This window comes from Hippoglossus hippoglossus, chromosome 8 (genome assembly GCF_009819705.1).
Source record: "Hippoglossus hippoglossus isolate fHipHip1 chromosome 8, fHipHip1.pri, whole genome shotgun sequence".
NCBI lineage: Eukaryota > Metazoa > Chordata > Actinopteri > Pleuronectiformes > Pleuronectidae > Hippoglossus > Hippoglossus hippoglossus.
Genome location: NC_047158.1, coordinates 16,884,864 through 16,912,212, shown reverse-complemented (window position 1 = coordinate 16,912,212; position 27,349 = coordinate 16,884,864). Strand labels below are relative to the sequence as shown.

General features: G+C 42.6%; 1 protein-coding gene across 1 annotated transcript in view; it reads left to right on the top strand.

The window, feature by feature from the left end:
- The first annotated feature begins 6,566 nt into the window (after window positions 1-6,566).
- The window catches only part of LOC117766408 (protein phosphatase 1 regulatory subunit 29), a 60,914-nt gene continuing 40,131 nt past the window's right edge, over window positions 6,567-27,349 (top strand). The window contains exons 1-2 of the mRNA XM_034593402.1: window positions 6,567-6,671; window positions 24,196-24,413. The gene's annotated coding sequence lies outside the window, so the exon portion shown is untranslated. The remainder of the gene's footprint in view (window positions 6,672-24,195; window positions 24,414-27,349) is intronic.

Below are 27,349 nucleotides of genomic sequence, written 5' to 3'. Positions count from 1 at the left end.
TTTATTGTTTCGGCTGTCAGGAAAAGTGTCCTTTGTATCAAAGTGGCTTTGCTTGTGAGAGTGAATACAGAGGGACAAATCTGAATAGACAGCTGGATGAGGCTGCTGTGAGGATGCGAGCGGACAGGACGGCCGCTTCTGGTCCCATCAGACAATCTGAAAACTGGCACTTTCTGCTCAGAAAAACAAAATGTGACGCCTCTGAAATATGAGCTGTTTTTCTAAGCTTCATAATGGCCCCACGGCTGACAAGGGTCTGACAGTGACCAATCACTCTGCCCTGGTGTCTGCCCAACCCAGGAATCTCAATCGAGCTGGAGGGACATGATGTTTGGTAAAGACATTCTGATCAATTGCTGTGATTAAACTAGAAGCAAACTTTCTGCATCACAAACACTTGTGTGTTTTAGTACGTGATGAGTCCTCAGAGTCGTGCCTCTTTCACTCAAACCGGCCGTCCTCGAATAACGTCAGGCTCGTTCTCTGCACAGGCCGGGACATTCAAACCTTCAGTCTCTGCAGGACCACGGCACAAATAATGCAAATAGATGCTTCAGTAGAACGTAGCATCACATACTCATCCAACTAAACTATGCCTAGGCACACACACACACACACACACACACACACACACACACACACACACACACACACACACACACACACACACAAACCATTTCATGCGATATAGATAACTGGCATGTAAACAGCATTTTATAGTTATTACCTTAATTACGTAATTACTGTAGGTCATACATGGAATCAGCAATAATGACATTAACACATGGAATATTCGACATATTAATTATTCACAGGTATTGGACATTTAACGTTCTGTACTGCAGCTTTTAAAACGGCAAGCAAAAGCAAACTGTGACATTAATACAGTTTGTCCACTCTTTATCTTTTCCATCAGCTTTTTGGATCAAGGTATCTGACATCAACAAGGAGCTCTGAAGTTTTGTAGGTCACTAGTGTACACATCCACCCCAAGACGCACGTACGCACACACACACACACACACACACACACACACACACACACACACACACACACACACACACACAAACCATTTCATGCGATATAGATAACAAACCTTTTCCATGCATTTGACAAAACAAGTTTCCTATCAAACAATCATATCAAAAGCTAATAATGTTTTTTTTTTTTTTTTAAATGAGCCATTGATCTCCATTATCTATTCCCCTCTCTGTACAGTATCTTTTTCCAAATCAGTGTTCTACGCTCTTATGTCCCCCCCCCCGCCAGCTCAGCTCTTGCTCACAGCTCAACCCGTCGGCTCGAGGCCATTAAGCGGATCAGATGTTCAAAAGGTGAAGATGTAGCAAAAACTTCCGGGCCGGCTAATGACGGGTGAGTCAGGGAATGCAATCTCTCCCTCGTTTCTCTTTCCCCTCGCTGTGATTCTCGCCTTCTGCTCTTGTTTTTCTCTTCCGATCTGCTAATTTCCCCAGATTGCATTCAGCCAATAAACGCAGTCTCGGGGTATTTGCAGATCAAAACTGAGCAATTTCAGTCTAGACGGGATTATTAGAGCGGGATTTTCTCAATTAGACCTTTGAGATACGGGTCGATATGATTTGGCTATTTGCAGTGGTGGAGGAAGTAAGAATACCACATTAACTGTTTGACTGAAAGTAAAAGTACTTGCAGATTGTAGCCTATATTCCCGTAATGCAACAGTCTACTACACATTACTCACTATTCCACAGTCTCGGCTGAGGACCAGAGGTGACTGGGACTTTTCTGTCAGGGTCACACTCTCTGAAACAATCTCTCTGAAGAGCTCTGTCCGACAAACTCCTTATCATCTCTTAAATCTCTCTTAAATACACATTAATATAGGTGCACTTTCATCTTACCAACTATTTGAATCACTTCATAATGATTTATCTGAACATGTTTTAGTCTTTTCTCATCTTTGACATTTTTACTTTTGTATTTTTGCTCTAACGCTGTGTGATCATCAAATTGCTTTTAATTGTCTCCTATGATTTGCCTGAGATTTTTTCATTTTTAACATAAAAAGCACCTTGTAACTGTGTTTTGAAATACAACGATAGTACACACATTCTGTCATAATATTAGAAATGCTGCAGATGATGCTACTGAAAACACACTTTGTCACAGTAATTAATTGCTGAGTCATGGTAGTGGTCTCACTCGAATCCAGTTCAGGTGTTTCTTCTTCACCAGTGCTGTTGCAGGAGGTGGGGGTGTAATGTCATCTGCCTGCAATGCAATACATTACAGGAACGTGGTGGAGTAGAAAGTACATATATTTGCTGATATATGAAGTGGAGTGAACGTGAAAGGTACCTGAAAATACATGTACTTAGCTCAAGAACAAATGCATGAATAATTATAATGTACTTACATCCCACCACTGGCTATGTGCACGATCGATAGTATTGTGGTTGTGTCCGCTGATGCAAAATAACAATGTGGTTCTGCATGAAGAAATTTGTTTTGTTGTGAGAAACGATCATTGTCCATTAATGGCTTAGTGGACGATGGTGCACAATGTCGCCCATAGTGGGTCAAATCACAGGCATTCATTTAGGCAGCTCATCAAACACGACATGTCCCCTCATAGCAGCAACCAATGTGATAAGCATCATGCCAGGACGAGCCATTGTGCTATTGCTTAACATTAGAGGCACAGATAATGAGAAAAATATTAATGAGCCTCTGCACCGCGGCAGTCTCTCGGAACTAATAGACCTTCACTAACAGAGAAAGAAGACGAAGATGAAGAGAGGGTGAGTTAATGGGATGAAATGTACACGTGTGTTTGCATGTGTCTGGGTTTGCGCGTGTTCCTGTGGCTGAGGGAAGATGAGGAGATTAGAAAAAAAGCGAGTGAGAAATGAGGAGGGGAAGCGTGTTAATTGAGGATGATCACACCTCCATGTGAAAACAGGCAGAATGAAACCTCCCTGCCGCCCACACATGCATGCAGAACATCATCAGAGGCCTCGTCAGTCCCAAACGGATTTGCACTGTTTTCCCTCAGCTTGTTTCACAGACAGCTGGAGACCCGTTCACCTCCCGCCCCCCCCCCCCCCCCCCCCCCCCCCCCCCCTTTAAGCACCCGCTCAGAACAACTGTAATATCTTTCATTGTGCGTCGCTGCATGGAACAGAGGACAATGCCTCGTATTGTGTTTTTAATCCCTTTTTTTTTCAGTGCAAGTTTTCCACGAATGATCAGATCATGACTGTCAAGTGGCCATTGTTCCTATCATTAAACAAGCTCCTTCCTCCTCCCTTCTTTCTCTCCACCATCTTTTCCCCGAGCATCACTTCATTTCTTTTGGTCCGTGCAGTTTGAGATTTACAAAGGCGTATCAGATTGTGGAGTCGAATGTGACAAATATCACGAACGTATGTGCATCTACGTCATGCTCCGATATACCATATGCCCAACTGTGGAACGTTAGTAAGTCCAATTATGCAGCGTGAGGAAGCTGCAGGTATCACCTCACCAAACAGGCACAATTCCATCACACATTCCTTGACTCAGACACCAGTTATTCGATTCAGATATTCATGTGTTAAGCTGCTAATGAAGATCGATGCAATAGATGAATTGATTTTCAGGAGATGTTTTGGCCCGATATCTAGTTTGATCACCTTGGAACACGGACAAAGAGGCATGGCCGTGACATTGTCTACTAATTGCAGCCTTTGTTGAGACACCACGTTTTTTGTATTTCCAATGCGATGCTAGTTCCTTTACATATTGGATGAATGGCCGTTTGTTCTCCTGGTCCTTATTGTTGGTGGAGGGGAATCTATGACTCTCTCCGATGCTAATAGTGTGTATCTGTTTGTGACATAACAACTTTGTGAAACCCACACTTTGGTTGCTGTGTTCGCTGCCGCCATTATTTAAGTAAAGGACATTCCACCAGCCTCAGATTTTGTGTCAGAGGTGGGATAGTGATGAGGTCCAGTGAGGAGTGGTGGGAAAGGTACAACAGAGCACCGAAGAGCAACTAAAGAAGCTTGTGTCAACCAATAGCAAGAACTGGGTCAGGTGGCTACCTAACCTAATTTTGCCAAGTGTGAGGTGCCACAAGCATGAGTGTGAGAGGCAGGTGAAGCTGAAGGAAGCTCTGTGCTCGTTCAGTGGGCCTCAGAGCTCAGACGTCAGCTTTCCCCTCACCATCCACAAGGACACATCCCACAAGAGGTTCGACAGGGCTCTTCCTCAACGAGAAGGAGAGGAGCCCAAGCCGGCGGCCGTGGTCAGTAGGAATCTGTTCTCCACGAGAGACAAGTTCACTCTTTCAAGCACTATAGGAGAGAGTGATAAACCCATGGCACTGACCACAGAGCCCTCTAGTGCCTGGAGTCAATGAAGGACGGTATCATAAGATGGTTCCTGTCCCTTAAGCAGTGCTGTTGCTATGTTCTGTGGAAGTAGAACACAGGAGCTAACTTCCTGTCCTGCACTAAGAAAGGCGAGTCTTCCAAAGAGATGGAAAATGTGTCTTATATACACTACCGTTCAAAAGTTTGGGGTCACTTAGAAATTTCCTTATTTTTCAAAGAAAAGCACTGTTTTTTTCAATGAAGATAACATTAAATTAATCAGAAATACACTCTATACATTGTTAATGTGGTAAATGACTATTCTAGGTGGAAACGTCTGGTTTTTAATGAAATATCTACATAGGTGTATAGAGGCCCATTTCCAGCAACTATCACTCCAGTGTTCTAATGGTACATTGTGTTTGCTAATCGCCTTAGAAGACTAATGGATGATTAGAAAACCCTTGAAAACCCTTGTGCAATTATGTTAGCACAGCTGAAAACTGTTTTGCTGGTGAGAGAAGCTATTAAACTGGCCTTCCTTTAAGCTAGTTGAGTATCTGGAGCATCACATTTGTGGGTTCGATTATACTCTCAAAATGGCCAGAAAAAGAGAACTTTCATGTGAAACTCGCCAGTCTATTCTTGTTCTTAGAAATGAAGGCTATTCCATGCGAGAAATTGCGAAGAAACTGAAAATTTCCTACAACGGTGTGTACTACTCCCTTCAGAGAACAGCACAAACGGGCTCTAACCAGAGTAGAAAGAGAAGTGGGAGGCCCCGGTGCACAACTCAGCAAGAAGACAAGTATATTAGAGTCTCTAGTTTGAGAAATAGACGCCTCACAGGTCCTCAACTGGCAGCTTCTTTAAATGGTACCCGCAAAACGCCAGTGTCAACGTCTACAGTGAAGAGGCGACTCCGGGATGCTGGCCTTCTAGGCAGAGTGGCAAAGAAAAAGCCATATCTGAGACTGGCCAATAAAAAGAAAAGATTGATATGGGCAAAAGAACACAGACATTGGACAGAGGAAGATTGGAAAAAAGTGTTATGGACAGACGAATCAAAGTTTGAGGTGTTTGGATCACACAGAAGAACATTTGTGAGACGCAGAACAGGTGAAAAGATGCTGGATGAGTGCCTGACGCCATCTGTCAAGCATGGTGGAGGTAATGTGATGGTCTGGGGCTGCTTTGGTGCTGGTAAAGTGGGAGATTTGTACAAGGTAAAAGGGATTTTAAATAAGGAAGGCTATCACTCCATTTTGCAACGCCATGCCATACCCTGTGGACAGCGCTTGATTGGAGCCAATTTCCTCCTACAACAGGACAATGACCCAAAGCACACCTCCAAATTATGCAAGAACTATTTAGGGAAGAAGCAGGCAGCTGGTATGCTGTCTGTAATGGAGTGGCCAGCGCAGTCACCAGATCTCAACCCCATTGAGCTGTTGTGGGAGCAGCTTGACCGTATGGGACGCAAGAAGTGCCCATCAAGCCAATCCAACTTGTGGGAGGTGCTTCAGGAAGCGTGGGGTGAAATCTCTACAGATTACCTCAACAAATTAACAGCTAGAATGCCAAAGGTCTGCAATGCTGTAATTGCTGCAAATGGAGCATTCTTTGACGAAAGCAAAGTTTGAAGAACAAAATTAATATTTCAAATAAAAATCATTATTTCTAACCTTGTCAATGTCTTGACTATATTTTCTATTCATTTTGCAACTCATTTGATAAATAAAAATGTGAGTTTTCATGGAAAACACGAAATTGTCTGGGTGACCCCAAACTTTTGAACGGTAGTGTATATATATATATATATATATGTATATGTATATATATCCACAAACATATGGATGTTGCGCTTCCTCCGCCTGGTCATATATCTTACCAGCTGCTGACATCCTTAGTAAAGCAAGAGCCATTCTACTATCAGCACCTAACATGCAGATTTGATTAATTATAACTGATTATGAAAATATTATTATTGCATTTTTTTTTTTTTACAATACATCAGTTCATGAAAGTGGTTCTTCAACCTACAGGTATTTACTCCACTGGAAAAGAAGCCTGGTGTATGGGCAGATGCTCACTGCAGCTCAACTATATTACTCTACGCAGAGGTCTGTGCATCCTCCACCTCTCTCTCTCTCTCTCTCTCTCTCTCTCTCTCTCTCTCTCTCTCTCCCTCCCTCGCTCTCTCTCAGTCATCGTCTCCCGCCGTGCTGCTGCTGAGCCTTCGACGTTCGCTGTGGATGAAAAAAAAATATATATATATTCCTCTTTGCTTCAGCCAAAAGACGCATGATTTAGGAAGGGAAATACGCGAAGGTACAGTATTGAAATGCGCTATTTTTCCACACGTTACTTTTATTGTGATTGTTATTTCATGCAGTCTTGGTGTGATACATGAAATGCGATGGATGCAGGGACGGCAGACCGAGCATGCACCTGCACTACAGACTCCAACGCTCTGCCGGGCTGAGTCCTCTTGGTGCAACCGAGGCTCCTATGGTTGATTCTGACAGGGGCATGAGATCATGTTTCTCCTTTCGGGGGTTTGACTGAGCTGCGATTTTGAGGAGATGTGCATTGCTGAATAGCCTCCCGCTATTAGTCTGCATTCTCCTCTTTTTCCCTCACAGTTGTTGCTGTACACCAACCACAGCGCGACGTTCCAGCACGTTTGGGTTGTAATTCGTAACCGATGTGGATCAGACGTGTTGCCGTAGATCTAAAGTGTCACATGAAGTCCCGCTGGTGTTTATGCTGCGTTCTGCGGGGAAAGAGGACGGCCAGAGTGTACGCGCCATGGACAGATGTGCGAGAAGGGATTTAGTATCGAGGGAGGAATCACGCGGGCAGGGGATAAAGCTAGAGATGCTTGTGTGTGCGTGCGTGCGTGCGTGTGTTCCTGATTGTGTGTTTTTTTTTAGGCTGAATGGCCCAGCTTTCTAGCAGTGTGTTGATTACCCTGTCGCACACTACCTGCATTGAGAGCTTTGCTGAAAAAGATGACTTCGGTTTTCCTGTGCGTGCGTGTGATAGACAGAGAGAGAGAGAGAGAGAGAGAGAGAGAGAGAGAGGGAGAGGGAGAGAGGGAGAGAGAGCAGCAACAGTGTCCGACTACTGACCGATATGGACCACACACACAGATTCCTTCGCCCACACATTTGGGAAAGCCGTGCACGCGACGACACGCACCACTGAACAACATTTTGCATAATAATCTGTCTCCACGTTGGTTTGCTGAGCATCTGCGCCCAGTTGAGTCCTCGTGCGGGTCCACGGACTCACAGTGAATCCGTGTCCCGAGACGCAGCGCGGCTTCGGCACCGTGCACGGCGCATTGTGCTGACCATGCGTAAAAACTGGGCTTTGGGATCCCGTGAGCTCCACATGTTGGAGAGAGAGTGGAGGGTCCTAAAATGTGATAAGTGTTTGCTCGAGCGTGATGTGCGTAATCTAAATCCAGGCAACATGTTCCTGCTCACAAAGGTGATTGGGGAATAACAGCAGCAGGTATTAATACAGGAACCAGGAGGTCTGTATGTGGGTGTTTGGCTGCAAATGCTGGTAGGTTGCAATATATTTTACGTTTTTTTGTTTACGCAGTGTATAATTTAGTCTTGACAATAATTATAATAATATCGTATTTCGCATGTAAAATAGTATAAAATTCTAAACAAAATATATGAAAATTACAAATTGAAATGTGTAGATAAGCTCATATAAGATAAGATAAGATAAGATAAGATAAGATGAGATAAAATTTAATTTATCCCATGTCGAGGAACACACAGCAGCATTTAGTCAGAAAGAGGTAGACAAGAATGTAAAAACAGGCAATAGAATAAAAATAAATAAAATGAAAATAAATAATACACCTTTCATATGGTTTGTATGGATATGCACTTGAGTAAAGTGCAGTGGCACAGACTGATTGCACGAGGTGGTATACTGTATTTGTGCATTAGTATAGGGATATACAATATATATATATACCCACGTACTTGGATGGGTATAAATTCACTATTGTGTACTAAATAGATATTTAGTAAATTCATATATAGGTAAAATACAATACGATTCATTACGTTAACTTGGTTTGTATTTATACAGAAACCTGTTACTGCCAATTGATGCTGGTGTTAAAGTAAAGTGTATGGATCTCAGTGAGACAGCACTGTTTCTTTAGTCACAGGCTGATCAATAGTTAATAAGCGCTGCATCAGGTGGGGCTCAAAACGACAGAGGGGTATATCAGTTTGATAAGTAGGTGGGTTCCTTCATATGCAGTGTAGTCAATTTGCTTTCACTCCAATCAATAAGGAAAACCTCTTCGAGCGCCTTCACCATCCCTGCCTAAGCCTGGGCCCCATCGATCATAGGACACACCCACTCCAGTTAAGGGGGGGAAACCCATAAGGAATACATGCCAAGCTATACTACGCCCCTTCCGTATTCTCCTCTTTTAGTGCACACCTTTGGTTTTCACACATCGCTTTATTATTTCTCCTCACACTGCATTCATTTGTCCCATTCTACTTATCTCCCCAAATCTGTTTCCTCCCGATGTTGATGATTCCTGATGTTGCCCTTGGAGGAATGATGAGCAGTCTCAAATCAATTGCAATCACAGCTCAGTGGTGCACCGGGAAAAAATGGGGAGAGGAAATCAGTAGGGAAGGCCGGCCTGGGGAGACCTGAATAATGACCACCCACATACCATGCCCAGTGCCTCGTCACTGTGTAATCTTCAGTTTATCAGAATACTATAGAACTATGTTTGCCATAATTCAGGGGATCCATAGCGCTGTGTGTTGTGATGGATGTTACACTTGAAGTAACCTGAAGTGCAATTTTCATCCTGCTTTCTTCCCTCATGCGAAATTTAAGGCATGGAAAATGATTATGTGGATTTCACTTGAGTGCTTGCAAGAAGAAAGATAACAATAATGCCAACGGGAGACTGCGGAAAGGAGGAAAGAGTTTTTTTTTATGTACAAACATTTCTATAAAACAAGAAAAATCACAGTTCAGCATGAACTGAATGAACTGAACACTCATTGTGCACTATGCTGGTACACTCTAATTGAAATAAAAGGGCATAAATGGGATGAATGTTGTAGCGGTTGCTGTCCACAGCCAGATTGAATTGGCATTACTAATAATTACCTGGGACGAGTGAGAACCGGATGAGCAGGAGCTTTAGTAGTTAGTGAATAGTTAATAAAGGAAGCCATTAGCGCCGTTGTATTTGCTTGACATCAGTTCACTGAGAGGCCAAGACATTTACTTTAATGGTGAACTAATTAATTCCCCTTTCACTCGGATGGTGTGGACGTGATAGATTGTGTTTAGGGATGTGAAGCTGCGACAGCACACGCTCATCAGAAAAATCTTTAAAGATGGTTTGTACCTGAACCTCAACGCCAAACAAAACACAAAGATGTTTATGCACTTATGTGGAATTCCTGCATGACAGCACGAGTGCCTATTGAAAGTCTATACAATGAGATGTAACAGTCATGTAGTGTGTGTTGATGAATAGGGAGGATGAATGGCTGCTCAGCTGATTACAGGACAGACGGATTCCCTCTCAGTTACTAAATCACATTGCTCACAATCAACAGCCGACTTTGTTGTGCTGTTGCCAATTGGACACTTCATGCCGTACATGCAGATGCAACCTTAAAGCAACTATGCAAATTTGCTGCGCACCAGCGGCCCCTGGAGCCACATGTAGCAAATTTATTCTAATGTTTCTCTTGAGTCTCTTGGACGAACCACAGACTTTATATAAAGATGCTTTCCCGCTTCCTCCCTCTGCACAAAGATTTAAATATGTAGGATGCGAGTGCTGCCTTCTTATGCTGGTGACATCATTTGGAGACAGAGTCCGAGCTCTAGTGTTGAGCAGCAGTGTCGGGGTTTCACTGACACGCATGCTCGACCAATCGTGAGTCAGTCTCACCTGTCAATCACCCAGCACCCAAAAACATCCTTATCAGAAAACACTTGAACATACTGTACATCCGTGGGATAAGAACTACCTAAAATGACAGAAACCTTTTTCGAAAATGTTTTACTTACCGTGTATTTTGACTTCTTAATCAAACATGTCTCCCACCTGCTAACATGGAGGAGGTGGGGTTTATGAACTCGACTGCACAGAGCAGCCACCAGGGGGCAGTCACTTCACTGTTGGGGTGCTGTCATGTCGTCCATCTTCATATACAATCGATGGTTGCAGCAGTTTTCATGTAAAGAAAAGAAAGTAGAGGAAGTCTATAGTCATGTAAAGCACCTTGTAAACCTTGTTTTGGAAAGGTGCTATATAAATAAAGTTTATTATTATTATTATTATTATTATTATTATCAATGCTTGACCGACTGCATAGTGTCTTTTTAACTGATTCCAGTTCAGCATTACTCTTGAACGTGCTCAGCCTGATTCAAGCTGGTTTAAACCACGGACTGTTACTCAGTTATGCTCGTCTCGTGGGAGAGAGTATACCCGCTCACCAGAGGATACGATCAAAGAGAATGAATGAGAGAGACTCCTCTCTCTCTATTCCCAGTCAGTGTACCATCAGAAAAAATTCAGAAAAGTTCAAAATGTCACTTTAAAGGCAATACGTGTGAATCCAATGTAAAGAGAAACTGTCACTGCGCCACTGACAGTCAGGGCACAGGATCTAAACCTGCCGTGACAGGCTGACAGGTTGATTGACAAGCCATTAAATAAACTGTTAGAAATGCCACTGATGCTGGATAAGGTTTGTTTACGCACCCAGTGTCAGTTAAATACTCAAATTTGTATTATTTGTATTCATGCAAATATCCTTTCAATTTACTTCACGGCCAAAAATGCAAATGTATATGTCTTATATCTTATACTTGGGTATTTTAAACTCATGCATTATTCATCCTCTTTCCTTTTCCATCCATTCATATTGTATATATAAGGACATTAAAAGCTAAAAGTCTATACTGTGACCAAAATATATAAACCTCGGTGCCAATTTCCGCCCCCGCACCTTCTTAATCGTAGAACTGTTACACTGGTTAGCATTTCAAGGTGTGCTTATGTTTTAATAAACTTTAATTTATATTCCTGTGAGTCAGGACCTCCCCACCAGCTCCACCAGCTCCACCTCCCCTGGCCTCCCTTTCCCAGCCACGCCTCCGAATAGATTTCTGTATCCATCAGGACGGATTATGCACAGATCCTGAGAGGGATAACCCTTGGGAGACATTCACACTTGCTCACTCCTCCACATCACATCTTTGGCCACAGCACGCTGTGCTCTCTTTCAGCCTACCAGCTGTTGCGGCTGCTCTGTGCAATCGATCCGACAGTCATGTTTCACAACAAGCGTCACTCCCTCACTGCCAGGGACATGTAGGAGGTCCCCTCGGGCAGGAGACTGAGAGACAGAGCAGACAGTTATTTGCTGACAAGGTTTTCTGACAGGGAAAACGTGACGGAGACGATGGAGGGCTGGGAATTTTTGCATGCAGTTTCATTAGTTGTACTTTTGCGTGGTGTGAAAGTGTTGATGGGGGGAAACCACCGTTTTCTTCACCAAGGTGCACTTAGATGTGAAGAGGGTGAAGACTGACAGGAAAGGAAACAGGCAACCTGAGGGAAGGAATTAAGAGGAGGAATCGTGGCACAGATAAAGACGAAGAAAGACGAAAGGCATAAATAGGGAGGAATGAAACTTTAATAAACCACAAATCTTCAGTGCCACTTCAACTTTAATAAGCGATACTGTAGTTGGCACGTTCAGGCACATGTCACACCTGTCAACCTGTAAATATAATGAGGTAGAAGGTTGATGGAAAACCAGTAGAAACGAATGTAAAATTGTGTTTTCAGCCCAAACTTGAGCCTGAAGTGCTGCTCGGTAAAATAACAGCAGCTTCCTTGATTCACCCGGAATCCAACTTGAAGAACAATTCTCTGTTCCCCTCATTCGCATGTTCTTCTTCATCAGCCCATAGCCCCATGCGGATGAAGACTGGAATCCAAGCATCAATGTTAAGTGAATGTTCAGCAGCCTCTATGTTGAGGCTAATCATTCAGTGATTTTGAATTCATTCTCCCCCAGTTATAGATTCACAACTCGCTGCTTCATGGCTCTAATTGGAGTGACAAAGTAGCTCAGTGTGATATTGACGAAGTGTTTTTGACGGGGAAAGGCTGTCGGGTGCAGTGATACGTCTCTGTTTGTGGGAAGGTGGCAATGTACTGAGGCGTGAGTGAGTCCATGTCTCCCCTCAGTTAAAATGGCGTGCACGTTGTGTTGTTGGCAGAGGTGTGTGAATATCATACACATTTAAAAACACACATTAACACACACAAAAACACACACACAGCTTTGCATTCCGTCTGTTACTATTCAGAAAATGTGACTTTCTGGTATATTTAAAAAAACTTAAGGACTTTGCTTAAACCCTCAGTCCTTCATGGTTTTCCTTTTAATAAGCCTCTACTTCTAGCTCTCTGGAGGTGGGACGCACCGTAGCAGGATTGTTTCTGATCATCCAGTTACTGAAAACAGGTTCATTTGATACTTGAGGTTAATTTCTTCCAGTCCTAAAACCATTAATCGGAGGGGTGGACTTCAAAATCACCAAGAACCGAAACAAACTACCTCAAAATTTAAGAACAGTTAACAGTTAACAGTCAAACGATACTTTACAAACGTCCTGACTCCTTCGCTCATTTGTTCAGGTCTGTTTGAGAAGTGTGTATTAGACCTGTTGTGTATCATACTTCAGAATTCAAGAGATTTCCTGATGGTTGAACCCTCTACTTCGACCTAGAGTGCAGGAGGTTATGTCATGAAAAACAACGAGTGCCATCTATACATACACTAATATATGTATTCATATAGTAATAAAGGTTATGCCTGCACTGGCCCTGCACTCTGTAACACTATAGATGGAAATTTGTGCCATGATGCAAAAAAATAGGAAGAAAAAAACAAATTGCAACTGTTCTTTAATGGAGCCGAGCGTTTGGACGCATTTTCAGATTTAATAATCTCCTGAGGAAGCAGAAGCTTGACATGACTCATACAATATGCAGCTGTTACTGTTAGGAGTGCTATTTTCAGACTGCTACTGCAGCGAACTATCCACTAATACTGAGTGGATTTACTCCTCTTGTCAGTGCACTGCGATATGACATTGTCTTCACCAAAAAGAATCATTCTACAATGAATAAATCCAGAGGCAAATAAAGTGAAGATAAATATCTGGGCAGCGTGGGCTGTTTCCCAAAAAATATAGAACTGTCAGTCGTCTGTGATGATAAGCAGAGTGAGTTCCTCTCAATTTTCAACATACAAAGATAAAAGCGGATAAAAGTGAAAGCAGTTTATTTAATTTGGAATCAGAGAGGAGTTTGATGCACGACTGTGTATTAATACGAGCCGTGCACGTTATGTCATGCACTCATTCTTCCCTGTTTAAGGATGCATCTGTTTGGTTTAGCGTTTGGTGTGTGTGTGTGTGTACTGTATGTGTGTGTTGAGTAAGGGCACCATCTGCCATCATCTTCGCTTTGTGCCAACCCCCCCACCCCCCACCCCCACCCCTGTTAACCCACACCCATGCTCACAGACACAAAATCCTTCAGCAGTGCTCCAGTCTGATATCTGATGAAAGGAGAGAAAAGAAGAAGAAAAGAAGAAGAAGAAGATCTTGTTGGAGGATCTGTGAGAACGAGGGAGACAGAACGTGCTGGAGGACGAGTGGGTGTGATGCGGAGAGCTCTGTCATTGTTAAAGGATGATGAACACAATGGAGCAAGATTGAGCAAAACATAATGTTGTGGTATTTCTTCTTGAATCGCAGCCTCTGGCGTGTTGCATTCACATCAGATGAATGCTTACATATTCACACACACAGACACACACGCGCACGAAATGCAGAAATACAATTACGCACTCATACTTGAACACATGTACAAAGTGGATTTTGGAATAATGCCTTGTTTTTTTCTGAACTGCCCCAGATTCATTTGGCATCTGTGCTGCACACTCATCCCTCTCTCTCTCTCTCTCTCTCTCTCTCTCTCTCTCTCTCTCTCTCTCTCTCTCTCTTGCTCCCTCTCTGTTGTTATCACTCTGCTGTTCCTCACACACACACACACTCTCTCTTTGTAGCCCTCCTCTTCAATCTCTCCCTCTTTCCCTCTCTTTATCCATCTTTCCCTCTGTCTCTCTCTCCCTCTCTTAGTGCAGACTGCTAAGATCTGGGTATAAATATTTTAGCTCTGTCACCCACTCTGCATTTGCACTTTCACAGAGAGACAGTATCTCTATTCAGCTGGTGTGTGCATGTGTGTGAGTGTGTGTTTGTGTGCGTGTGTGTGTGTGTGTGTGCATGTGTGTGTGTGTGTGTGTGCATGTCAAGGCACAGTTTAGCTGGGTATGTGATGGTACGTTCTACTGAAGCATCTGTTTGCATTGTAGTTTGTGCCGTGGCCCACAGAAACTGAATGTTTTAATGTCTCAGCCTGTGCAGAGAACGAGCCCGATTTTATTTAAGGACGGCTGGTTTGAGTAATAGAGCCACGACTCTGAGGACTCATCACATGCGAAAACACTGCACAGCCGTTTAGTTCTCACACGATGTGAGCAGTGATTTCTTTAATCTGTCATCGTGAGTGTGTGCAGGAAAAGCAAATACCTCATTGAGTTGTTTCATAACTTCTGAGACGACGGGAGCCAATCCAAATGCCTGTGTTGTTCACACAGGGTCATGCAGTCGGTTGAAACCTGGCCTTAGACATAAATACTGATTCATGATAAAGTCATGGCCGTTCTGTCACGCTGAAATTGGATTTCATGCTCAGTTAGAATCTGTAAATGTGTTAATCTTGCATAGGGTAGGTTTCTTTTTTTTCTATCTGTGCTGGGAGCAAAGGTATTCATATGCAATGAAAAAAAAAAATATCTAACAGGATTTTGAAAAATGAATTACTGTCAATGTCATTTCATTGCATCAACAGCAGATTATTTCAAACCCTCTTTTGTCCTGCAGCTCTCTCCATCGAGTGAATCTCCATCTCTCCATCTTCACCTTCACCTGTGACAAAGGGCCTCTTTTCCTTTTGATGGGTTTTCCAGTTTCCTGTGATACTGGTGGTTCCACTTTCCGACCATTTCCCAAAACATCTCTCACCCGAACCTGGAGCTCGCAGACACACACACACACACACATCTGTAATCAGAAGCTGCTGCCCGCTGACTTTTCAAACACGCTGTCGAAACCCGAGATAGTGTGTAGACGTGTGCACTTTCATTCATATCTAAAAAAAAACAGTTGTTGTTGAGATTCCTTCAGATGCTCTGCGATGCTCAGACTGCACACACTGAGAGTGAGGAGTCACACAGGCTAAACTGTAGAAACAAGCCGCTGGTTGAGGTAATCAATAGTCAAACAAACGCTGCCTCTCCCCTCGGTCAATAATCATATTTGTTACTGTACAACGGTTATAAACCGGCCGGGGGAAGTTCATTTGTTCTTCTTTTTCATTTTTTGCTGCATTTTCTTTTTTTTTTTTTACTACAGTTTTACTGGTGGAGCTGAATCACTCAGACACACACAGCAGGCCCCAAACCCAAACAGACCCACACTGTCAAATATGCACAAACCTAAGCCCAACGCACACACACACATAGACACATGAGATACACGTGTGTGAGTGCACACACAGAAACAGACACACACTGTCTACACTCCTCTTTGCACCCCTAGGGATTCAAATGATTTCACAAATGCTCACACTTAATCCACCAGCCAGGCGACAAAAGCTTAGACGAGTGTGCGTGAGAATGTGTGTGTGTGTGTGTGTGTGTGTGTGGCACTGTACTGCACCGTGGTTTATATGAGAAAACATGCACACGTTAAGTAAAAGATTGTGATTGTTTACTTACTGTAAATCGGACGACACCGCCCACTTTAAGTAAAAATAGTCGTAGAAACGTGAAGGTGGTGTCTGAAAGATTTCTTTTGTCACAATCTCCGTTTTTGTTTTCCCTCGACAAAAGAGCGATTGTTATCACTTGTGTGTTCCTGCTTTTTGTTCCCATGAGGACAATAAACACGTATCCAGACATGTGCGTTGCCTGGAGATTCTCTGTGTTCTGTCTGATGTAGCGTATGAATCTGAAACCATTTTCTCTGTATATCACCACTTCAATTCAGCGGACGACCCAAACACTGAGATCAGCAAACAGCTTAGAGCCTCATTTGAATATCAGTTGAAAGCAAACGATTAAAGTTGAAAAACATTTTATCGCTGCCGGAGAAATAACTTGAGATTTTTAATTGTAAGGAGAGTATCCCAAGGACAGAAGCTGCACAGCTTGTTTAAATAAGAGACAAAAATTCTAATTAATCATTTCAAAAATGTCACTTTCTGTTTATTTTGTTGCTTTTCCTGTTTGGTTACTTTTTCTACACCAGGGCTGCGTTCAGCCCAGATAAAAACGTCACAAGGCCATTCTCAGTGTTCTTGGAGGAGGAAAATTGGTTTTAATAAATCTTCATAAAACAACTTCATTATAGGACGTGTCTTTTAACATCCTCAATTGATGCTGACACGCGTTTGTTGGAAAACCTTAGAATCCATTGAGTAAACTACATTTTTAATATCTTTGGGTTTATATACAAGTTGCATAAAATATCGTGGAAACATGTCGTTCAACCTGGTTGTCCAACCAATCTCACATGAGCTCTCTCTCCTCTCAGTCGTCAGTTGGTCTTTGTTGACTCTTATGGTACGAACTTTGACCCTTGACACCAAATAATAGTTACTAAATGAAGTAACATAAATAATTGTGACGGAGGAAAGAAGCTCATAACTGAGTCAAGTAAAAGTACTGCGTTGGATGCTGTGTTAACGGGTTTGATGGAGGCTCGTCTCTTTGAAGCCAGTGGACCGACTGGTCTGTGCTGGACTCGGTGCAGCTAATTACTTTTGCCACAGTGGAATTAAGTCATGTAGTCACATATGTAATGAGTAACTCTTCTACCCGGCACATCCCTGCCAACAATACATCACACGGATGATATCCTTCGGTTTTCTGGGTGAAAACAACATCGACAAAAGCAATTAAACCTGACGTAACCGTGACATTATCTAAACATTATTCTGACGGCATCCCCGCACCGCAGAGATTTGTTATTCACCGTTTGAGAGAGGTAGAGAGAAAGAGAGAGAGAGGGACAGAGACAGGGGGGGGCGGATTATGAAAGTCCCCATTCTCCCTCTAATCCACTATGCTCTCCCAGGCGTCACTCCAAAACCTACACCTCTCCGCCCAAAGGTTTGGTGGCCTGCACTGACTGAGAGTGAAACCTTTGTTTGATGCTCACTGGCGTGGCTGACAACATCAACACGTACTGCTCATCTCTGCAGCTCTGGATTCTGAGGAGAACTGTTTCTGATGTTTTTACCCTGTGAAATCAGTTGTAGTGCGGAATAGATGTGTGACTGTAAAAGAAATGACTTGGAGTTAAAAGATAATTTATGCCAGAATACTTTTTGTGTGTGTGTGTGTGTTCAGTGTGTGTCCTCAATATATCTAAGACACATCCCAGAATGCATTTTTGTTTAGCGGCACTAACCCACCACAGTGAAACACATGCATGCGTTCATGTTTTTCCATTTAGATACACACGCTGATCTTCAAAGGTTCCCTCATGGATTTCTCTCTCTCTCTCTCACACACACACACACACACGCACAAAGCCATGGTGTCAAAAAATGAGATCTACAGCAGTTTTTTTTTCCTTTTGTCACTTTACTTCTATCACCACTTCAATCTCCTTTTCTCACTCTGTGTCTCCCTCACTATCTCCCTCTCTCCAACTCGCCCGCCTGAAGCTGTGCAGTTAAGAGGCTCGGTGGCAGATTTTGCCTGGCAGTACTGAGGACACATGCGCCTCGGAGGAAAGACAAGAGACAGAAAGACAGATGGGTGGGCGATGGAGATATACAGTATTTGTTAGAGGCTCGATTTCACTCCTCCCCTCCTTCCCTCCTTTCTAATCCTTCCACTCTGTCAGTGGTGTCGTCGAGGCGGAAGCAGTGGGCACGCCGTCAATTTACCACAAACTTACTTTAATTAAATGGTGAAACCTCCACCGACGGTTAGCCAATTTTGTGGGGATGCAAAATTAGTGACGCAGCAAAGAACCGGGTCCGACCCAAACCCGAGGCCGCTGCAGAAGAGCTCTAACCTCTAGAGTTATTTTCTATTCTTGACATTAAAATGGTTGCATGCACATTGGGATTTGTTTCCCCTGAAATGTCTGATTCATGCTTGATTCAGCATGAGGCGTTGTTATCTAACCAAGACTGACACATTTACCAGATGTGGTTTTCCTCAAGCTCTGCCGGCACCTGCCTCCCTCCGCTTTGTGACATCACCTTGTGATGACTCACACACCTGCTCTCAGAGTGTGAAACCTCTGTCTCAGTTTCCTGCCTCACAGGCTGTTTATTACAACATTTAAGGACTGCGTGGTGTTTTTTAATCACAGCTGCTCCTCATGAACATGGGTGTATATACAGATAAATGAACGAGGCCTTACGACCCAGACAGCATACGGAGGTGGGCCACTTCAGGCGGTGACGCAGCACTTCTGGCCTTCTTGTGGCCCACTTGTAAAAAAGCAAATGTGGCCCAAATATCACAAAAGCCTGTGAGCCTTAAACTCTTTACTCTCTGCAAGGTGTATTCTGGATGTGAACCTAAATTGGCCCATGTGGTGAATGGTGAACATGGCCCAAATAGCACAAAACAAATTTGGGCCACCTTTGGCACCTTTGTCTTGCCATGGCTTACTTGTGGCCCAGATCTGGTAAACAGGAGCGGACCACCCGAGTGCCATAATTCTAAGCGGCATGTGGGCCGGATGACAGTGTGGCAGTGTGGGCCAAATCGGGGCCAAAACTATGTGGGAAGGCTTGTTGAGCTGGTAGAATACATCCCTGACACGTGGAACTCAAGGTAACCGTGAGCTGTAACGTGAGATTTTCCTCTAACAGATTTAAACAAACGAGAGATTTAGATATTTCATGCTCATAATTATTTTGCATGAATTTGGTACAAGCATCATTACATCCACCCATTTGTTGTTTTGTTTGTTTGTTTGTAAGCAATATTATCCCAAAACTACTGGAATTTAACCATGGAATTTGGTCAGATCATGGATGGATGCACTTATGATTTGTTTTAACCTCAGACATTTTGAAATATGTATATGTATATGTATATTATAGAAATGGAATATGGTATGTTTCAGTCTGCACCGGCTTGTTGTCGCGATGACCTCACCAGGATCTTGCAGCACGAGGCATGATAATCGTACGCTTGCATAATCAAATACCGAGTGGGAATTGTCCGGATGAAGACCACACAGCTGACTGGCTTTGTTATTCTTCTCTGTGTCAAGGAGATTTCCTCCTACATGTCGCGTACAGATGGAATTGTATTTTTGTATGCGGCACAAGAAAAGCATTTCAGGCTTAATTAGATATTCTACACTGCTCTTTCAAAGCACCAGGAAATCGCATACAATGAGAGCACAAGCTTGAATATCTCTCATCATACGGGCTTTGTATCCAGCTAATTAAGAGATGTTTCAATACAAAGACACAGACGGAGAGATCAAGACACTCGTGCTCAAGAACTTATTTGTTTTAAATTATAAACTTGAGTGCAGCAAAATGTAAAAGACAAGAGATGCAAAACACACAGGAGATAACTGACGAAACTGTAAAAAACAACCATTGCAATGAATACCTGCAGACATTTAATGTATGAAACTTTCCCAATCCACAGTTCATTACAACTCATCCTAAACTCGGCCACACAAGTTCTAATCAGGACAAAAATATCCGACCACGTACAAACACATATCCGACCACAGATCTCTCCAACCTTTGTAGATTTTTTAGGACAGTTTAAAATTCTCCTCCTGGTCGACAGAGCATTTCAAGGCCTGGGCTCCGCCGGACATTTCAAACACGCTGTCAGTGCAGCATCCCGGCAGATCTCTCAGATAACAAGGTTGGAAATCTCCCCCATATAGCCAGAGAGCTTTCTAAGTCTGATGAGGTTGGCTGTCAGTATTGATGCACCTAAAGAACAGAACAGGTTGCCAGATGATCTCGCTGCGGTTTGCTTGTTTAAAAACTTTTTTCTTAATTCTTAATAAAGCCCTTTATGAGCTGTTTTAGCCTGTTTTTATTTAAAGCCATTTAAACCAGATGTTGTTATAGAAATAAAGCTGAATTTGAAATTAAGAATTGAACTGAGGTCAACACGGTGGTGTCGTTGTTAGCCCTGTTGCCTCGCAGCAAAAAAGGTTGATACACTGGTACTTGAGCCCTGTGTTCCTTGGGAAACCCTGTTGGTCACACTTCAGTCTGAATAACTGCAGTTTAGTTGTACAAGTGATGTAAGTATTAAAGTATTGATGTTTCTTTTGACCACATGATATAATAATAATAAAAACCCACAGGAAGCTGTGTCATGATCCTTCCATCTAGGCTGCTCTCTGGTTGTTATCATTTCCTGTTTTGTTGTGAAGCTCCTCACCCCATGTGTCTCTTGGTCGTTTTACTTCCTTCTTTTGTTACCTGCACATGTGACCATCTGTGCTGTGTCTCACCTCTTGTCCCTGCTCCCCTTGTGTATTCAGTCTCACGGTCGTCTTGGTCAGTTCATCTGTTCACCTCCTCAGTCCTGCCTTTGGATTTTCAGTTTAGCTGCCTACCTGGAAAATGGAGCATCTGTAAGCCTCTTTTTTTTAATCCACATTAAGTATTCACTTAACTGCTTTTTTCCTGAGTCACCATCTTGGGTCCTGATGCTTAAAAACAAGTTGAGAGAGGAGTTGCTGTTGCATATAAGTGATGACATCAGTAATTTGGCAATTTGTGCAACATTATTTTCACCAATTTTCCAAGTTTTTTGTTTTGATCTAAGTTGGGGGAATTTTCCCAGGTGGGAAATAATTTGGTCCATTTATTCCGACACCATGTGAATGTCGGACGTGTCCATTATTAGACGATCAGATTAGATATAAAGGACACGACTACACTGTGTGGTGTGGGAGACCCATCCTTCATCTGTGTTTTGTGGATAATGGAAAAGCCGTTGTTGGATAGTTTTGACTGTCAGTCAAACAGTTTTTGTCCCCTGCCTCGAACTTAACCCACAGCCCCAACAATGTTTTAATGTGACGATACCGAGCCATTAACCAGCTTTTAACACTCGAGCAGTAAAACACTCCAACGCTGTCGTATAAATAATGCCTGAACCTATGAGAAAAATAATGGACAGTATGAGCAAGAGCGGCGTCAGAAAAATGAAAGCTTGTCCTGTGTCAGTGTGATAGAGGCTCACGGTGACCCAGCTTTACACAAAGTACCTCATCTCTCACTGTGTTTCTGCTGGGAATGACCTCCCCCCCCCCGCTGCGACCTGCGAATGATATGTGCTAGTCTTTCTGTAGTGCATTAATTCTCTCAGTAAACTTCGGGAGATTCACAACACATTTCTCGTGCACAGCTGGAAATCGCCTGCTCGACGCGAGAGGTTGCAGGGTTCAACCCCGGAACAGAACATTAGAATTCACCCCCCGCAGGGATTCTAAATATCTTCCGCAAATTTTAATGGAAATCTTGCGATTAGTCTGTGACATCTTGGGTAGAAAGTTGACAATTTGACCTGCGGGCTTGCCGAGGGGAAAACCCATGGGGAAATAAAAAAGTGGAATGGTTCGAGCGTGAATGTGAGCAGCACATTTGGCCAATGTTTCTTCTGAGCTCAACTGACAAGCATAGTGCAGCGCTTTAAGACAAAATATCCCTCAGAGAGCCATTTTGACCTCTGTTATGGAAACACAGTGGGGGGAGTAGTACAAAAACATATTCTGAAACCCAGCAGGATTTATGAGGATAATACGGCACCAGTGAGGAGTGTTTACAGGTTGTTTTATATTCATAGTTTTACGTCTAGGGATAAACACCATAAAGATAGACCTCAATGCTTGAATACTGTTTTTCTCGGGATGATTTTCTTTTTGTGAACAAAGGCAAAATGTTGGAAGATGAACATCATCTATAAAAGGTCTGTTTTAAAAAAAAAGTTTTAACCTCTTTGTTTTTAGTCAAATCGTGAGTGTTCATCATTTTCATGATCATGTCGTGAACATGAAGCACTTTTACTGAATGAGACAGTACATCTACTTTGTTATTGTACATTTTGCACTTTATTCGAGTAGATGGATTTTCAGGTACTTTTCACTTTTACTCCACCACATAAATTATCAAATATCTGTGTACTTTCTACACAACAGTTTTACAATGCATTGTGTTACAATTTCACACATTTACTGTTAATACTCGAAGTATATTCAGAAGCAAAAAACCTTTTACTCAAAAGTTAATGTTTACTTTAATACATTTTTTGCCTATATACTTGTACTTATACTTTATATGTTTAAGTACTTCCTCCACCACTGCCAACAGGATCCATGCAAATGATGCTCTGTGTGCTCTGAAACTTCAGTGTATTTCACTGCGAATAAAATCTCACAGGATGTGTTTTCCCCTGTGTGTGTTTGTGAGGCGCTCGTGTATTTTCACATGTACGTGCATATCTACCGTGCCGAGTCATGATCGGGTGTAAGGCAGCATTCTTCTTCCATTTTACTTGCAACGGAAGAGCGCAATCGGCCAGGTGTCATGCTCTGCTCACTGTGGGGCAGCTGGCCGGGCTCTCCCTAACTGATTTATAGTGTCTGTTTGTGTGTGTGTGTGTGTGTCAGGGAGAGGGTGAAAGTGCTGGAGGGGAGAAAGTGAGAGACCAGTGGAGAGAAAGTGGAGGGAAAGAGGGAGGAAGTGTGTGTCTGTTTCTCCTGACAGTTATTTGCAGGAATTATTCAGAGATACGCAGTGTGTGTTGCGCGCCGACGGCTCGAGGTGTGTTGTGACAGGTGTCCTGCTCTGTGACTGAAACAGGGAGATAGGTAGTATCTCATTATATATAGTACCACTTACAGATTGAGCCATCTGTCACCTCGTCGCCCTCTGATGCTTCGTGGGCCATTATTGTCATCATTATTGTGACCCAGCTTGTCTTCACGTGGTGATGATAATTTAAGTGAAACGCGACAACAGAGGTAAAGAGACAGAAAGTCAGTAGGAAAGAGAGGGAGAGATCGACAAATGGAGAAAGAATAAGAGACAGAACGGCCAACTTTTGTATTCCTGCACATTTCTCCACGATCTTGCTGCCGGGTAAAATCTGTATGATTCTGAAAAATCTCTCCCTCGCCGATGTGTTTTATTTCACATTGTCACTACTCGGCCTTTCCACTTTCTTTGAGAATCACTGAGTAATGAAGGATGCATAATTCATTGTTATTTTCCTGTTATGCTCCATTTAAATTGGTTCACTGATTTGGTTGCATGACCATAGCTTTTAGATAAACATGGAGCTGAAATTTTGTTTCCACAGGTTTCTCATGTGACCAAATACCATGAAAGATTTCATTGAGATCTCTTGATTTTACACAGAAAAACCCAGATTGATTTTTACCTGAAGTTTCACTTAATATTCATTCCTATCCTATAAATACTTGTATGTAAGGATCATATTGGATATGATGATAAAGTATGCTTCAAATGTGATTTCAATCATTGCTGTACATGCGATTTGACATGAGTAGTTATTGAAAAATAACCAGTGAAACTCATGTATTTCTTTCACTTTAGCCTCTCTTTTTATTTGTATTCTCTTCATTTCAGCCTGAGTCCGAGTCGTGTCTTCTGTGAACCTGGCAGAACCACCGAGGACCGGCACCAAGGCCGAGATGAGCAAAAGAACCGGATGATTTTGGCTCCGCGGACCCTGAGATCACTTCCCTGCAGCAGAAAGTTCTCCCACAGCAAAGGATACATGGCATTTTTTTTGTCTTAACAAAGACACTCGAGGAAAAAGAGCAGGCACGTAAAAGAGGAAACAGGTGGGAGATTTTATTTCTTGCAAAACAATTTCTGTCCTGTTGTGAATTGAGGTTTCAGGGTTTCACCAAACCTTGAGATAGTTTCTCCTTTTGAAAATGGATTCCTTTGACTGATGGTTTCAACCTTGTGTTGCTGTTGGTCGTTCATCATTTGTGTCTCTCAGGGACACGTCTGACCTTTATCTACCTTAAGTGTCTCACACACACACACACACACACATGCACACACACACACACACAGAAATGAAAATCTTATGCAATAACAATATAAACTGAAACAACCTCACACTTTAATCACACAAATTTATCTGCTCTACAATAGCCTGAACCTTCCTGCCAGTGTGTGTACGTGTCATGCATGTTACTTTACGCGCGTGTGTGTGTGTGTGTGTGTGTGTGTGTGTGTGTGTGTGTGTGTGGCTCTTGGCACAGTTTAACACTGGGCTGAAAGCATTAGTTAGTGTCTTCACAGGCTTATATTATGCCATCAACCCCGCGTTTTACTGCACTTACTTTCCTGGCAACACTGTCATTAGCGCTGACAGTACTTCACTTACCATATCTGTTATGTTCTGCCTGCATGTGAGCGTCAGGCAGAGATACAGTCAAAGACGGAGTTGCTGTAATATGTTGTTCTGTGCTTCGGAAAAAGAAATGTAAAGAAAACACTGAATCGCACCTTCATACTCATGATGACCCACATAATGATGATCTTAGAGTATGTCATCATATTAATTATGAATTATCATCAGCAGACTCTGTGTAGTCTATCGCCATCAATGGGTAAAAATATGAGAATCAGAATCACACCGATGATATCATGTATTTTAATAATGTCTCATTTTCTAGATAGTAGATAAACTATTGTTTGGTATTGATTGTTAGTGTTGATACGTATTGATTACTGGTAATGAACAGGTCAGGAGCAGAGTGGGAGTGGGCACCACACTATACATTATATCATTATTTAAATAAAATGCCCTTTAATGTTTATATTTGTTATTGTGCTACAGGCTGGTATTTGTGCTCAATCGCTGCTGAGCTGTGTGTCAGAAATACTGTGACAATATTCAAACAAAAGAGTCAATTCTGGTACGATAAAGGTTAAAACTATTACTCAGACAAATGACTTTATACTATGAGTAGGTAAAGTTCAAATAACTACTTTACTTGTCTTTGCTCTAGTTTAAAACAATCCCTTATTGTATAAAGTGAGAGTTGCAAGATATATTTGATTTTAAACCCAGTTTAGAGTCTTATGAATACTTGTAAAATATCAAAGTGCTCAATAAGAGAAATGCTGACAGTCTGTGTTCAGAAACCTCAAAACAAGCCATTCGACTTGTGTCATTTTGTGACGTCACAATGAAACACTCTCCGCCCTCAGCTTGTGGCATTTGGAATCTGCCCATTTCTATTCAGCCTCTATGGAGGATTATGGTTTTGTTTGTCCCCCTCCAGTCGTCTTTTCTGCTTCTAATCTTTTAAAAGCTTTTCTTCTACTGATCGGTGGATTACTTTTATCGTGTTGTTTTTTAAGTTTCACGTTTTGTAAGTTGTGGTGTGTCTCACGAGTTAATCCTGGACTGGAAACCAGCTATTATAATGGCGGTGTGTGTGGAAACTTGCTTACTCACAGTCCACGGACGATATCCACCGCCTGGAGTGGAAGCTGGATAAGCTGCAGCTCACGGCTTTGTCTCCGTAGCCGCTGCCCGGGCAAAGCATATTTCTGACATAAACTCCCCCATATATGCTGCTGTCACGCTGCCGCTATTAGATGTTCCTACCAGGCCTTAAGGCTCTGAGCCTTTTCCGATTGGCTGTCCGACCTGTTCTCCCTAGTGCTCCCGAGAGAAGCGTGAGAGAGACATCAGACAGATTTCAGATCCTCACAACCACAAATATCTTGCTGTGGTTAGCAAAACTTTCAACGGACCCTCAGAAAAGTGTAAAATATGCTTTCAAATCAAACGTTATTAGTGTGTCCCTTTGCTTAGAGCACGTGTGTTCTTGTACTGTATGTCTGCATGTTTGGCTTCCATGAAGAAGTAAATACTTAATGTGCAGTGTCATGTGCATGCTTTGCAATCAGCTGTGACCCTGTAAACTCATGGTCGGCTGCACCAGTATACATCTGTCAGTGATGGAATCGCCTATATGACTATACCCCCTTGCTTTTTTATGCGTGAAGGCTTTTTTGGGCTCTGAGGACGGCACTGTCAGTTAGTCACTGCTTTCAAATCACTTCAGTCCAGACGGTTAAAGAAGCACAAGGGGCCCCTGAGGGCCCTTTAAAGGGCTTTCGGAGTCAGACCGGAGAACCAATAAAACTCGGTGATGCTTTTGTGTTACAGCAAAATATATATATAAGGAATTCTGATGCACAAAACAACAGTGAGAAGAAATTCACTTAATCTTGCTCCCTTGGACACAGACTGCTTCATTCTTCAGTAATTGGTTCATTTTAGGACACTGGGCCTTTTTGCATAGAACCAGCCCATTTACAGAGTGTGTACAATTCTCAGTACAGTAAAAAATCTCCCACTGGAATGTTAAACGGATATAACGCAGTGTAAATGCACTATATATCGCAGCGGTGGTTGAAGTGAGCTGAGGACACTGACACTGTCATTCCAGACATTCTGAGGGAGAATTTCCGACGTTAACAGAGTTTCAGTTAACCAAGAGAGAAACTATTAATCGTCACAGGCTGTTAAGGGAGGCACTTATTGACTCGCTGGATGAGACTGAGGGTGACATTAAGTCTGCCACTCTGTGATATAAGTCATTACCAGCAGTAAGATCCTGTTAACACCTCATGATATGAATGTGGCTCTTTTCCTGTCACACGTACGTTTGCTGCGCTCCTGTAAAACGGCCTCATTTACACGTGTCAGATGTTTTATGCGTTGTTATAAATTGACGAGACGGGA